This window comes from Sinocyclocheilus anshuiensis, unplaced genomic scaffold (genome assembly GCF_001515605.1).
Source record: "Sinocyclocheilus anshuiensis isolate Anshui unplaced genomic scaffold, SAMN03320099.WGS_v1.1 scaffold936, whole genome shotgun sequence".
Lineage (NCBI taxonomy): Eukaryota > Metazoa > Chordata > Actinopteri > Cypriniformes > Cyprinidae > Sinocyclocheilus > Sinocyclocheilus anshuiensis.
The window spans coordinates 1,039,363-1,056,609 of NW_015552621.1; positions in this window are offsets into that span (position 1 = coordinate 1,039,363).

Consider the following 17,247-nt stretch of genomic DNA (forward strand, 5'->3'; position numbering starts at 1 on the left):
CCTTATTCCTGACCAGTCTTTAAGAAGCAAAATGAAACAGTAATAGTATCAAATTCATTAAATGTTTTTTAAAAAACTATCGGTAAACTAAATGTTTTTTCTTAAATTTTCTGTAGATTCTCTAGCACCCACTTGTTGCCTGGACTCCAGATTGTGTACAGCATATGAGAGAATGTGAGAGACATTAAGTTAAAAATGTTTATAGTAGTGTGTCGATACAATATGCAACACAAATTGCTCATTATTTAGCATTCCCTTATAACTGTACTACCACATTTACCTATGTTTTTTCTTCTCCAAGGCAAAGCATTGCTAATTAGTAACCATTTCAGTTATGCATGTCAATATGGATGTCATCTTTGTCAACTGTCTTATCTAAGACCAAACTGTTTGATATAAAAGACCATAGATGTCGCACTGTCTTAGCTTTTACATAAAATTTCCATGGGCTCACTCAAGCAGCAGTTGCTGTGACAAGCATCGTTTAGCTCTGATAGGAAGATGTATTGGACGCTTTCGGTTGAAACACTGCGCCAAGCAATATTTGCCTTGCTAATACACTTAACAAAAATTATAGTTCTGTCCACTTAGCAAATTACATGTTGATTATATCTCACTGAAATTGCGCTGTGAGGTTACTGGTTAACAGGGGATTACATATAATGCGAGACTCTTACAGAATCAAAAATGCATGTCAATATAAGAAAATGCTGATGCTTGTTGCATTGCTGGTAAAATGTTTAAACTTTTTCCCTGTGACAAATAAAGAAAATTATTTTTTCTTCATGAAAGGTCAGTGGGGGTTAAACATGAGTGTTTGAGCAGGGGAAAATCTGAGATGAATTCTTGTCTTGAATCCAATATAGGTCAATGGTTCACTGCATTTCCATCCCGTAGTAAAAAATGGTATGACCTCACATCGACAATGTACACACTGTCACTGCAGACCTCTTTTGAGTTGCTGAACTGGAAGGATCAGTCTGGAAATGCAAATATTATATTTCCCATTGTTAAAAAAACAAAACAAAACAGGATAATAGAAGTTCTTTATCATAACAGGTAACGTGTTTGCCTTATATAGTTAAACATTTACTTACTCAAGGTGAATCCAGGCCCAAACTAGTCAATCTAAATGGATGTCATGTGAACATAAGCCAAAAAAATAGCACATTTCTTCAATAAAACTCACTGCATGTTATTGTATCAGGTCTTAGTATCACTTCCATATTTTCATGCTCATTAAAAATAGGATGAAGAAAGGGAAAGGCCAACAAAAATTCTGCTTCCCTCATAAATCATTTGTTTTTTTATTAGTTAATGATTCTTGAAGTCCAACAGCACAATATGTGGTGAAATTTTTGACCTTCACAACACAGCTGATTTTACCCACTGTAGAACTCATTAGTGGCCATCTAATCTCATTAGGGAATGCTGGGATACCATGGCTCGGTGACAAAACAACAGCTTTTGAGTACAGAGGAGAAGCAGGTGGGATTGTGGGTACTATGGCCAAAGCATGTCTTCTCTTTCATCTTAATGGAAAGTGACTCAGAGTTCCCATGATCTGACCTCGCATTCCTTCGGCAATGCATTATGGGAAATCCATTACGCTTAATACACTTAAAATTTTAATTGTTGAGAAATACAGCACTTTTCAGAGTTTAATACAACATTAAGACTGTGTTAGGCACAGAAAAGGCATCCAGTTTTATAATGCATTGCCATTAGCATCTTTTTTAATGTGCAATACATTCCCCGTTAGCTTTCTCATCTATATATATTGCGGATATGTTCTCACATTAAACAGCAGGTTGAAGTTGTTTCATTTCTTTCACTGAGCAAATGCATTCACCTTTGGTATCATAATTTACTATTTCCTCTGTATTCAATTTCTCTGGCAGCCATATTGTAAATTAGCTTTCTTATGTAACCTCATAACTACTTTGATGGGTGCATCTCCCTAATTCTGCATCGATATTATTCATGTTCTCTCTCATTCGCTCCCATTGTGACTCCTAATCTAGCAATTCATCTCAACTGGCTAAGCCCCATTTTCTATGCTCATATATGCATTTACTGTCGCTCCTTATTTAAATAATCACTTGTATGTCAGAACACATTATGGTTCTCTGTCAAAAAAAAAAGAAGAAAAGAAACCTTTGTCGTCCCTATTGGATGGCAAATATTAAACCATATATCAATGTTTAACAATTTATAATGTACCAAATGAGAATGTCAGCAGTTGTGTTATTATTGACCTTTGGCAAAATCATAATTATTTAACATCTCAAAATCAGAAGAAAGTCATTATCATTATTGTTTTTTGAAAAATAGGCCAAGAAACCCCTCTCAGGAGAGCATTGTACTGGTAATGTACAGTATTGCAAATTGTCCTTGTCAGGCCGGTCTCCCCTGACGCTTAAAGGTGAAGTGTGTGATTTATGTGCTATAGCAGCAGAAAAGCAAAGTTACAAAATATTGGTCGAATTCGGAATAGCACACAACTATTCTTATTATTTCAGCCACAGTAAGATATGACAGAAATAGTAAGAATAGCATGCAATGTTGAATCCAGCCATTGACTTCCAAACAATTTAATCAAACACGCCCACTATCTTCAATTGACCCTTCGCTGGGAGTTTGATTGACAGGCGATCTGACTAGTCATAACGCAGAATCTGCCATTTTGTCTGATAAACAAACCAGACAGGAGAGTAGATTAAAGTTGGTGGACTTGAACTTGAAAATGGTGTGCATTGATGTATTTCCGCGGTTGAAACAAGATACCTTCTGATGTTGTTTCATGTTTATTTTGTGCTATAACTAGTAAAGAGGAAGAGATGATCGGTTCATTTGCCGCTTGAACTGAAGCGCTACAGCGATCTGTCATGACACATTAAAGAGCCACAAAATGGTATTTATTGTTTGAATTTCTTAAAAAAAAAAAAAAAAGGACAAAATTTGAAAGCTGAGACTTTGTTTCATACCAAAAGCATCCTGCTCTGTCTTCTCTGTCGGCACGCTGTCAGTGTCCTCTTTGCTCCGCAATGTATTTTTCACTGCGTGAGAATATGATGTGTAGTGTGATAGCAACAGCAACTATGGGGGGTGGGTTTTTGCATGAAAATGGTGTGCATTGATGTATTTCCGCGGTTGAAACAAGATACCTTCTGATGCTGTTTCATGTTTATTTTGTGCTATAACTAGTAAAGAGGAAGAGATGATCGGTTCATTTGCCGCTTGAACTGAAGCGCTACAGCGATCTGTCATGACACATTAAAGAGCCACAAAATGGTATTTATTGTTTGAATTTCTTAAAAAAAAAAAAAAAAGGACAAAATTTGAAAGCTGAGACTTTGTTTCATACCAAAAGCATCCTGCTCTGTCTTCTCTGTCGGCACGCTGTCAGTGTCCTCTTTGCTCCGCAATGTATTTTTCACTGCGTGAGAATATGATGTGTAGTGTGATAGCAACAGCAACTATGGGGGGTGGGTTTTTGCAAAGGGTAAATTGTTTGAACAAACTGGCAGTCCCGCCCCTAAACTCACGCCATTGGTTGGTAAGTCAGCCAATGTGTTTTAGTTTTATTTGCATATTAGAATAACTAGAACAGGACAAAGTATTTAAACAAAATGTTATTATGATTAATACAGTCTGATCAGCTTTATGTGACAACATGTGCCATGAACACCTAAAAATAAGAATTATAATTTATGTAGTCCTCAACTTTTGTTATTCCAATAGTAAAAATTTATTTGTTAGTCACTTGATATTTCTTTTAAGTTTCTCTGGCCAATAAAGTATGACAACAAATACAAGGCCTTTATTATTTTATCACAAAAAAAAAAAAAAAAAAAAAAAAAATATTTTCTTTTTTCTTTTTCTTTTTATATTTATTTCTATTTAATAAAAAATCTCACCCTGGATCAAAGATAGCATAGTCCATCTTGGGACATCAGTTGATATAAACTAACAAATATTTTAAGTTAATTGATTTCTTGTGCATTTTGCGAACACTAACATTTCATTTCATAATATGTAAATATAAATATAAACAGAAAATAGATTTCTAAAAGATGTTTCCTTTTCATTATCTTAGACACTCTTATTTCTTATTGACGTATGCATCAAATATGTTACAATGAAAGTTTGTTAAGGCCTGTTAACTACGATGATCTGGATTCCACCATTGGGTTTCTTTCTTCATCAGTAACCCATACTAGTTCCTTTCAGTTGCATTAGACAACAGTATATATGTTAGACAGCATATCTAATGTTCTTCTGGGTCGTTCATGAGCAAGAGAGCAGAACAACAGCTCTTCTCGCTGCATCCCAAAAGCTTCACTCAGGCTGCAAGACTATCGTGAGGAGGGTCCTTGGCCTCTGGTATTTACCTGAGGGATCGAAACCTTATCAGGTGTTGATGAGTTAGCGCTCTCAGCCACTGGGGAGAGCACACAGGTGAGCCTGATTAGCTCTCAGTGGAGCAGAGGTCAAGGTAAGGCAGATCACGTTACCTTTAGGAGGGAATGAAGAACAAAAGAGTTTGCTCTGTGGTAAATGAGAGTCGCTGTCAGTTAATGAGGGTGTATTAGTCAAATGCCAAGAGCAGTACCCAATTTTTTATTTTTTTTGAAAAGAACCAGCATGATACCTGCCCTTGTTCTAATTGGTCAAGGTGTTTCACAGTAATCCAGACATAGCTGTAGCCCAGCAGTGAGTCCTAAGCTTCATTCCGCTCTAAAGGACCCACAAAAGAGGCAATAAAGCGGGATTCAACCCCAGCTTTAATCCAATTAGAGCTCTCTCTCAAGCCCCAAAACAGAGGTCCACTCTTTCTGAATGCAAAAGTTATTTTGTGAACACACTGGCTTGATGAAAGGCTTCTTGTGATAAGCACAATAAAAAAAGAAAGGAAGAAAGAAAGAGAAAGAAAAAGGCTTTTCCCTTGAGCTTTACTAGAGCAGTTACAACACAGAGGTGTTGTGCACAAGTCTTCGTGTTGGTACTTGTTACAACATAAAAACAGAGCCTTTTGCCTGTGTTTTGCCTTAAAGAGCAACTTTTAAAGGTGCTATATAAAATAAAGATATTATTATTATAATTATTATTATTTTGAAAGTGTTTTTTTTTTATTTTTTTTTGTACATATCTTCTCTACATATCCAAGTGCAATCCCAACACTAATAATGAGTGGATGAATTCTAAGGGTCAGAGAGAGAGAGAGAGGGAGTGGAAAATGGTCATTTTGAAAAAAACAACAACAACTAAATTCTGACTGTTTTTGTGAAAAAGAAAAACATTAATTTTAATGTTAACATTTTAACTCTAGAACTTTTTCTTTGAAGTTTTTGGAATATCTCTATTTTAGTATAAATATTTTTGATGTTTACTGTGTACTTCATTTCATTTTAAAGAGAAAATTAACACCTCTACCCCGATACGTTTCTCCAGACCTTTTCTTTACCTCTGTGACTGCAAGGATTCATTTAGCAAATCACAAATCTGAATCTAAAGCTTAAGAAGCACATCAAGCACCATGATTCAAAGATGTGATGTTTTTATAAGAGTATGTGCTGATATTTAGTCCAAAATATTAATGGTCAGGATTTTGTCTCTACACATTACATTGTTATGCCAGTAGATGGTGACAAGTGACTGTCTCTATGAGTGATTAATTGAATCATGCATTCATCCAATTAATTCAAAATGCTAATTCATTTAGGAATTTTCAAACTTCAAGTCTTTATCAGTGAGTCATTGAATTGTTCACTCAATCAAAGCTATCAAAACTCTTTCCGAAATCAAAACGTCACTACTGTGTGTTGCTCAGAGACATTCGAGGTGGACTGATCTGGCGGCCTTTGGAAGCTATGGAACTATTTTGTTGTGAAAATAAAATAGACAAAGCCAACTGGCAATACTGTATAAAAATGTAAAACAATTCTTATTTATCAAACTTTTGTATGAAGGTGTCAGACTCACAATATGAACAGCATGTGCCCATATTGCTTGATCAGTCTAAATCAAGATTTAACACAAGGTTGTATACACAGAAAATCATAGTATAAACATAAAAAAAAAAAAAAAACTTTTAGAATTATGGTCAAATGCCAGCTTGTTTGGAAACAGAGACCTGGACTCGGTTCAGCTCATTCACCCTCAGAGCACAAGACAGTGATCAAACAATGAAATTTAATCAGATCAGCTCTCTAGCCAAGCGCACATAAAAGCATTTCACCAATATTTCAGTAAAAGTTCAGTTCTATGAATATTAAAGCAGCATATGATCCTTTTAATATTTAATATAAATCCACCTTAATAATGCAGAATGAATATTAGGCTTTTTTGTGTGCCTTATGGGTCTTCTCTTTTTGTGTTCTGCCCAGCTTTGAATGACTTGTGAGCATAAGATGAAGCATCATTCTCTAAAGGGTTTTATTCTGACAGCCCTCCTTAAGGCTGCAAACAATGATTATTTCATAGCATGTAAAGTAGGCAACACTTTTTTTTTCTTTCTTTCTTTCTTTCAATGTAATTGCACAGTATTAATATATCAAATGTTGTCATTAATGAGAGCTTTTAATGTTGAATGTTGCAATTACATTTTCACATCACAAAGGTTGTAATTATCTGCGTTCCATCACTTCAAAGATTAATATTTTGTTTTTCCATTGTCATACTGACATGAGGCCAATTAAATCTGGTGTTTTGTAATTATTTTTCTTTTTGCTTTGCAAATTCTAGTTAAGATGGATCGTCTGTTTTCAAGATAAGGCCTGTTATAACAGAGGAAACAAGCCTAAGAACAGTGAAACTAATTCTAAGGAAATTGCTCAGTCTCACAAACTCCCGCAAATTCAAATGAACACCTTGCAGATGAGCAATGATGTCATTGGAGAGAAAATAATAAGGTCATTTTCATGTTCCTCAGAGCTGTTCCTGCTGAGTGCCAAACACACTGTCAACTTATTACACAGTGGAAGAAAATGGGATACTTTGACACACCAGAACATGTGCGGATGATAAAAGTGTGTCTTTTATTCTCAGGGATCGCCTGCAAGGGGTAAGAGGTTTAAAGTGCTCTTTTTGATCTGGAGAAAAAGCATCTGAGAATCATGATTTACACCGGTCCATAAAATGTTGTTTTTCATATAGTTGCTCTGGTCAGACAGCTCTGGTACATTATGAAACTTGTGATGCTGGCATTACAAATATGAGCTTAATATTCACACAGTGTTTTATACCCTGATTTAATTCATTTCAGGCCTAATTACAGGGTGATATACACCTGGCACTTGCAGGCACTACCACATTCCAATATTTTTAATGCTTTGGCTCAAGCATCAAAGCCGCTGGTTTTGATGGTATTTGGCATCAGGAGATCTTGGCCGCTGCATAAATAAGATTAGAATGTGGCACATTAAAAAGTACTGCTCTTGATCTCAGTACAACAGGACATTTGGGCTATTTTCTTTGTCAAGCCAGCATAAAACATGAGGAGTTTCAATGTGCACCTGCCCCCATTCTCTCAAATAATCTATTGAAAACATTAGTTTTCCTTTAAATGTACAGAAATGTGTGAATAATGAGAATATCATGCTGTTCTGTCTGACTGAGTCTTCAAATCTAAGTCTATGAATGATCAATTGTATTATGAGCTTAAAGTAACTGTGATGTGCCATGATAACAGTAAACGCTGACACTTTTCACGCCAACTTGAGGAAAGTCCAACATGAGGTTCGGATTCAGCTACGGCTGCCAAAAGACCAGATGCTGAATGCAATGAAACTCTTTGATTACGTGTGATTGCTGAAATAAAGCAGACACGTGAATGCGAGATCAGTCAAAAAAAAATCTCTGAATGGAGAAATAAAGCACAAGATCCATATGTGCTGGTTTTAGATCTTGTCTGTATGTTGGCCTTTGTTATAGAGGAATATTATTTAAACTGCTGTTCACTGCTATGTTTTAAAATTGGTCAAATAAATTAGGGTTTATTCTAGGTTTTAGTAGTCTTTATAGGGTTAGCATATTATGTTTAATTTGCAAGTTCGTTTAATGTGTTCACACAATTGTTCATTCAAAACCCTCATTGTTATTGTACCAAGTGACAAATGATATAATCAGATAGCATATTCAATATTTAAATTTAATTTTTAATTTAATTTAATTTAATTTGTAACTTTTTCCTGAGATGTTAAAACTGAATTTTCAGCATCATTACTCCAGTCTTCAGTGTCACATGATCCTTCAGAAATCATTCTAATATTATATAATATTAAATTCTAATATTATGTAATATTAAAAATATATATAATTCTTATTTTATATATGATAATATAATTTTATATTATGATAATATAAAATTGTTAGATGCTGCATTATTTTTACATCTTTGGTTTCTCAGATTAATATTTTTTGTGGAAACTTATGCTTCTTTCAAACATTTTTGAATGTTTATATACTGTATACTATATATATGTATAGAAAACAGTATAGTAGCAAATATGATCATGGTAATTCTAACTCTATTCCAAGTTTTTTGAAGTCATACAATAACTTTTAAAAGGTGAGACGGATAATTCATATTTCTTTGTGTCTCAGCTGCACAGATACAAATCTGAGAGATTGCACAATGACAAACGATGGCAGAGAGAAAAGCCTTGAGATTGTAACATCATGGGACAGTCTTAAAGTTTGACACATACTGGCAAGACATGTATGCGTCTAAGTCTTCAGATCTACCCAAATTCAGTTTACTGATTTACTTGCACACTATGGGATATACCTTTTTTTTTTTTTTTTTGATGCAGCGGCTTTATGAGAGGCATGATTCTCTTTATCTTCCAGTGGAATAAATGGCTTAAGTTTCTACTTCTTGAAGAAGCCTAAACAGTATCCAGCTTCACGTGTTTGTAGCCTGAGTATGTGCTGACAGATTGCCTATGATACTAGTGAAAGATCATCTGAATTCCAATCAAACCACATCAGTGGATAGATGCGATGACTAACTCTAGTTAGTCTGCTTAATACCACGCCAACTCGCAGCACAAGTCCTAGCTCGAGTCGCTGACATCTGTCAGGCTTTGGTGTGGACATCGAGGATCAAATGATCCAAATTATGGCTGGCATGAGACACATTGATAACTCCAATGTCAGTAAAGATCCAATCCAAATCTAAATTGTTCCCTTCTATAACGGTCCTGTGTTGATTAGTTCTGCAATGAAATCCATTTCCTGGCCCCATGCCTATTTCAAGATGTTTATTTCCCAAGTGGTATTTGGCTGTTCAGGACTCTTTCTGGACTCCATTTAAGGAGCCCTAATACGCCACCTGCATCATTTTCAAGACAACTGATTTCAAAGGTGTTTATGGGTTCTTTTCATGCAAAGATGACTGCACTTCAATAAATTCAACTTTCTAGTGCAGTTGCTGTGATGGCAGACCAAGAGCAAGTCATATTTTATAAAGCTTAAAATGAATTTTATTGATCCTTAAGTCAAATGAATCTAGGAATCTAAAGCTGTGAAGTGTAAAAATCACACAGCATCGGACTGTTTGTGTTTACTTTAGTAAAATAGGATTAGCATATAATATATCATATATAAATATTAAAATAATATATTAATAAACGACAAAGGTTTATTAATATATTATATAAAGGCATGACAAATGTTTCTTTTTTTCTTTTGACAGAAGCATAATGTGTTCTGACATATTATTAAAACTGAAATGTTATAAGTGTGTGTGGTTTTCAACATTGATAAGTTATTTTTTTCTGCATATTAAAATGATTTCTGAAGGATCATGTGACACTCAAATTTGGAGTAATGGATGTTGAAAATTCAGCTTTGCCATTACAGGAATAAATTACAATTTAAGATATATTAAAATAGAAAGCAGTTATTTTAAATTTCAATATTTTTTTTTTGCACAATATTACTGGGTGTATTGTATTTTTAATCAACTAAATACAGCCTTGGTGAGCATAAGAGGCTCCTTTAAAAAAAAAAAATACAAAATTGAACTATTAGATGGTATTGTACATAGTGTTTATTGTTATTATTATTATTGTTATTAAAATCATGTGCTACATGTGCAAATGTACAGTTGCACTTTTTTTGTAGTAGTAGTAGTATTTCAGCACAAAACCTGCATATTAGTCTCTGACCACCAGGTGCACTGAATAACCAGGTGCTAAAATTGCCTAGAATTTAAATTAAGTCATTGTCATTTTCTTCAGCTCAAACATGCCTCCTTTCTTTGTCAGTATAGGCTCATTATATATTTTGCCTTAAAATGTAACTCTATTGCTACATATTTGTGTACATTTTTATTGATCATATAGCAAATCTATATGAGCATTATAACCAGACTTATATATTCAGATACAAGGCCTAGTTGAGCACACTTTAAGCATTTAAAGTGCCATTCGGGTGTTGGGATCACAATGGGGTGATTCTGTATGGCCTTAGTAAATTATATAGGATCATGCTAGTCTGCTGCGTCTTCTATTACTGAGTGCTCAGAAGTGAGCAGCAAAATTGGAAACTTTGCAAATGATGTTAAAGGGGTCCTATTATTTAAATTTTAGTCAGTGTGTAGCGTGTATGTTTGGGCATAAAAAAGATCTAGAAAGTTACAAATCTCAAAGTCCACTCCAAAGGGAGATATTTCGTTTTTTAAAAATCCCTTTTCAAGAACTACAACGAACGTCTCGTTTGGACTGCAGCGGCTTTATGAGAGGCATGATTCTCTTTATCTTCCAGTGGAATAAATGGCTTAAGTTTCTACTTCTTGAAGAAGCCTAAACAGTATCCAGCTTCACGTGTTTGTAGCCTGAGTATGTGCTGACAGATTGCCTATGATACTAGTGAAAGATCATCTGAATTCCAATCAAACCACATCAGTGGATAGATGCGATGACTAACTCTAGTTAGTCTGCTTAATACCACGCCAACTCGCAGCACAAGTCCTAGCTCGAGTCGCTGACATCTGTCAGGCTTTGGTGTGGACATCGAGGATCAAATGATCCAAATTATGGCTGGCATGAGACACATTGATAACTCCAATGTCAGTAAAGATCCAATCCAAATCTAAATTGTTCCCTTCTAAAACGGCCCTGTGTTGATTAGTTCTGCAATGAAATCCATTTCCTGGCCCCATGCCTATTTCAAGATGTTTATTTCCCAAGTGGTATTTGGCTGTTCAGGACTCTTTCTGGACTCCATTTAAGGAGCCCTAATACGCCACCTGCATCATTTTCAAGACAACTGATTTCAAAGGTGTTTATGGGTTCTTTTCATGCAAAGATGACTGCACTTCAATAAATTCAACTTTCTAGTGCAGTTGCTGTGATGGCAGACCAAGAGCAAGTCATATTTTATAAAGCTTAAAATGAATTTTCAGAGTTAGTGCATCAGAGAAAACCAAGAAGAAGAGCTGCTGTGCTGAAGAGTCAAAATTTCGGCATGTCTAGAACAATTCTTACAAGTACAACACGACGTAGCTGGGCGCCGCGGACAGACGCCGAACGGTGAGTGCCTACACTCAAAGAAAATAATGTATTTGAATTTTAAAGACGTGGCACGACGCGACGGTGCACTTCTCGTCCGGTGTGCGACCGCCTGAAACGCTGTTTTTTTAGGACAGCTTCCACAACAGGAGGGAGTACAGTGCCGGATTCACCCAAAAGTTTTGTTGAAAGACGGAGCAAGGGGCGCAGCAGTAATGAAACACTGTCTAAGCTGTTCGCCAATCACAACGCACTGGGACAGCTAACCAATCACAACACATTTTGTTTTTCGGAAGGCGGACCTTCATCAAAAGCCGGAACTAATCGAGCCGATTGTGCCTGGCTGGGGAGAAATGGATTGTATTAATGTAAATTATGTGAAAATTATGCGTTTTTCGAAACACCAAGCATGAGAGCATGTTCTAGTACACCCCCAAAACAAAATCAAGACTTTGTAAAAGAGCATAATAGGACCCCTTTAAGTACAACATATCAGGTTGATTTGCATTGGGGTTAATTCCCTTAGTGGATTTGGTGCAAATAAATGGTGCTATCAGTCGTTGCAATCCATTCTTAGCAAATTACCCATCGTCTTCAGACTTTGTGTTCATCCATTTGTTTGTAGCCACCATCAGCTAAATCTAATCCATCAGTAAGCGACACATAGACACTCGTAACAGATCAGGATGTGTAAGTGTAGGCTGCTAGGACAGCTAACATTAATTGCCTGTTGTAAAGATGAAGTTGTTAAAGACAACACTACCCTCTTTGTGCATTTCCGAACAAAATTACCTAATTTACTGTATTGATAGTTGTAAGGGATCAATACACCAAAGCCAGGGTTTATACTCGGCTCCAATGAGGTTGACTGGAGAATTACCTCTATTAGAAGTTTCCACAGAAGAGAAGTCAAATATTATTTAGTGCTAAAAAACCTCCAAAGGCACACAAATACATGTGGACTTGCTCTGTGTCACCAGTGATGTGGTTTTTACCCATTTTAGACAAAAGAAAAAAATGATCTCAAAGTAAATTGTGTGCTTCGGGAGAGTTCAGAATGCAGTGTTCCATCAAGAAGAAAGCTTTACTTTTTTCTTACCGTCTTCATCTGGTTTCTTTTTCCTCTCAGTAAACCCACTACTTTCTTGTATAATGGTAAGTTCTTAAGATGACAAAAGTCCAGGTGGCTGGATGCTAACACATGCACGCTTAAAAAGACAAAGGTAAAGCAATATATGTCACATCCATTCAACACCATACTTTTCAGGGTACTTTTACACAACAAAAATGTACTAAAACAGAAAAGTCTTTCTTTTGCGTTTTTGAAACGTTTCGCAAGCAGGCAACATTGTCAAAATTACCCAGCTACAATATAAAATACAGTTCATTTAACATTTTAAGAGTCCTACTAAAACATCTACTATGACATAATGAAATAATTGTGTTCAAATATTTAAATATTTATTTTTTATGTATTTATTTAAAAAATAATTTTATATTTTTTCCCTCAAACTATATTGACAAACCCTGCCCCACAGTTGATTCTTAAGATTTCATTGGTCATTTCAGTCATATTGTCTATAGCCTACACAATGCTGAAACAACTGCTAACCCATAACCCTAACCTTTACTTTAGTATAGCATTGGTAGCTAGAAAACATCCAGTTAGAAACACTGTTTGTCACAATCTGATTCATCCATGATTTTTCTAAATGTCATAAATCGAATTTAACATGAAAAACTACACACAATTACTTTGTTGTTTTGACACGTACCATACAACAAAGACAAAGAAATGAAAATGATGCTTTGCGTGATCTGCTATATTCTGGAAACAAAGCAAACGGCTTTTGCATGATGGTTGCAGGTATTGTGGTGATGCTGAAATGTTCCACGCTTCTGTCTATTCCATGTTCCATCAGTTGAGATTTCATTCTGCCTTCAAGTTACACATAGTTATTACATCAAAGTGCCTGCATGGAGTGTTGCAATAATCCACGCGGCGGCAAGCCAAGCGTCAGGTATTGAGGAGATGAGGGCTGTGGAAGTGGGGTCAAGACCTTCCACTGCCGCCTGGATCATGAAAGTAAGGTTTGTGCCCAGAATAAAAGACAGGGAATTTCTGGTTCCCACATTTGAACAGCTTGAAACAAAGACAGAAATGCACTTGATATGGGTGCTATTAGACAAATTTATTTGAATGCACACAGGGTTTCCGGTCAGGCTATGTGAAATTATGTATATACATAAAACATTGTTCGACTTTGAGTTATTGTGTGTTCTTTTGACTCTGTGAATGTGTTTTGGAATCATTCTCTTGTATCATTTTTCTCCTTGGAAACAGGAGGATTTTTTGGAAAGATCAAATTGGAATGTTACCCTACTTTTCCATCTTTCCCAAGGGTGTTTGAACCACTTCTATTTACAACAGGAGTTCTGCTGCAAAACTGTGCCATCTATCATTCCTGTAATCCCAGGCTTTCCTATTAATTAGTGAAGCTAGAAAATATGCAGAATGAGGTGCAGACGGGCCATGCTGTCAGCGTTATATCTCCAAGCTAACAAAACTGCACAGTGGATGTAGAGTAGGGAAGGGAAACAAAAATGCTGCCAAAAGCAATATCAGGCTGTTATTGTGCTGAATACAAGATAAAAAAAAACAAAAAACAGATGACTTCCCTCCATGTTTGCATAGTTATTCTGTATACCATAGACAGCATTTGTAAAGAGAAGCAAGCTACTTTACGTTTTTATTTGTGGGCAATTATTTGTTCTCCGTCTATCTATCCCACAGACTTTGTTGGGTCTCGGGTGGGGATTATCTCTTCTTTCTCCTTCAAAATCACATTTTGTTCACATTTACATGTCTACAAGAATGTATAACAACATGTATAGAACAAATACAAAAATAGTTGCCAATGCTAAAATGTCAATTAGGTATCTATGGTGTAAAAAACAAACCAACAAAAACAGTACATTTAAATACATCTGTTTTAAAAGTTTCACAATTTTTACTTGTTTAGGGTTCAACTTTATTTCTGAAAGAATTTCAATACAGTGCTGCAGGGATGAAGTATTTCTGTAGGCCAAATGTTAACTTAGCATCACCCTGGTAAAAAGCCATTTTTTTTCCATTAGCTTTTTGATTATTGCAGAAAATAAGCTATGTGAGCAACAAAAGTTTATGATTCTTCAATAGTTGTCCATCTTGATAATCTTCACAAATGAACATAACTTCTATTCATTTTGAAACTTAAATACAATCAGCAGAAGTTGAATGTCCTCGACAACCTCTTTAGTCCCATTTAGCCACTTGTTAGCATTCACCTTTTTCAAGACATGTAAAAGATTAAAAAAATCACAAGTGTGGAATTACTGATATGTGTTATGTTGTAGAATAAAACGTGAACATATCTTGAGCTTGTGTAAACCACAAACCTTATTTGAGGTGTTCAACGAAAAACCCATTCAAAAAACCATCTCACTTTGGGATGATGAAAAAGGAGTGCAAAAAAATCTAACTTGTTCCCAGGTTTTAAGACTCATAAGCAACTAGTTTAATGGCGCACCTATGAACTTATACTGACACCTAAGGGTTCAGATTTAGATGCAAAGGCAAACGTGTTCAGTTTCTGATGTTGCGTAGAAATGTAGCATTCACCATAAGCCATGATTCATTTATTCAGCGAACGAAAGTGTCTAATAATTGGATGTGGAGATAGAGTGAGAAGTATTCAGCTGGTCAGGTGATCTCAACATATCTGCTGCCAAGTGGGGACACATTTTATGACAAATAGCTTAATAGTCTTGTTTGGTTCGATTGAATCGAACTCAAGTTCGTTTCCCCCCCTGGTGCGGATCTTTTGGGCAGGTGTGAATACAGCAATCGCACTCGGGTGCGGACCAAACAACTGCACCGAGACCAAGTTGAAGAGGTGGTCTTGGTCCGGTTCCAAACGAACTCTGGTAGGCTATGCTTGAGAATTTCTGTCCAATGAATGGATGACCTTTAGCACATATGTGGTTTTGTTTTGTCTACTGATGATCACCTTAGTTTGTAACTGCGGCTCACCAGACATCATTTCTTGTACTATGCAGGCCCGTAACCAGCTATGAAATTTTTCATGTTCAAAAATAAAATTTGTTCTTTCCCTGGTTTGAAAATGATCGCTGCGAGACGCTGGCGGAGTGAACAAGGTTTGAGAGAGTTGTAAAATAATTTCGGTTTATATTTTTTATTTATTTTTTGTTTGTTTTAGTATCAATATCTGGCAACACTGCATCGCCCGCACTTAAACTGAAAGCAATCAAAAAAGCCCATGGACAGGTTTTTGCTGACAGGATACGACATTTGGTAAGGGAAATGCAAAAATTATCATTATATTATCTGCCATAAACGTTATCAACGCTGTCAAAAACAGTAGCATTTAACACTAGTACACACAGATCTGTAGAACAAGTAGGTTACAGAATGAAATCAAATACGCAAAAACTAGCCATGAAGAAGTCTATGCCATTTCATTCAGTATAGTTAAATTTTCACAAATCATGCTATAAACTTTCATAAGAGCACTAGACAAAGTTATTGTAGTTATGTATATTTGCAATAACCGCCCCCCCTACTGAATTCTTCACCTCATGTGAGTGTACATTTAAAAATATTTTTCATCCTTTATATCCTACACATTTAGTAAACTAAAGGGCTGATCTTTAAATGAGTGCCACATTCTATGAGACCACCCATATGATGAAATGCTGTGAGAGGAAAAAGAAATTGGACTGTAGATCATCTGAAGGGGGGTGGGGGGACTAATTGTTGTTGCCTCCCTTGACTGTGTTGCATTTGCGGTCAGGCTAACAGCAATACCTCTGATGACCTCCAGCTTGAATGTATTGATCTGTAAGTAAAGTCTCAGCTGAGTGATTGCACGTCCAAAGCCAAACTGCCTTTTCTGTGCCTTGTGCTGTCGCCCAAACCAAAACATCCATCACACTCAAGCTAGCTCGTTCTGATTGCCTCTATCAGCACAAATAGTCATACAACAATAACCCATTTTGAACTAGGATTTAAAAGTTTCATTTAAAAGTTTGGCCCACAACCTGCAATTTGAATTATCTTGATGGGTTGGTGACAAACGTATTTACTAAAGTGTGACGTACAAAAACACCCACCTTCTCACTCCATTTTCAATGCAATATTTCTATTCTATAATATTTTTTGATGGAAAACAGAATCGTTTTTAAGATTAAAATAAGTGAGTCCAAATTAAGCGTACTCCATTAAATGTTCTCTACATGAATATTATACAGTAGCTCTGTACTTTTATACCTTTATTAAAGTTGACTTTATTTGAAAATAAATATTTTAGACAATAGACCCTTTTCACTGTGATGATGCATTTCTGAGGAAGATCTGTTGACCAAAATGTTGCACATTAAAGTTATTTAGTTACACAAGTTTGAGGGATGTGTGGGATTTGTCACACCACTTTATTTTTTTAAACATTTATTATACAGTATATATATATATATATATATATATATATAAAATAATAATGTACATTTATAACACTATATGTTGTTATGTTATCTTAGTATTAAATTACAGAAAACTAGTGACTGTGTGTGTTTCTAGAAGCTGAGGGAGTGACAGCAAATTTGACATCTTTCTCTCTTCTGACCAATGTAATTAATCTCGCAATATTTTTTTCCCCTTTTTAAAGTCATA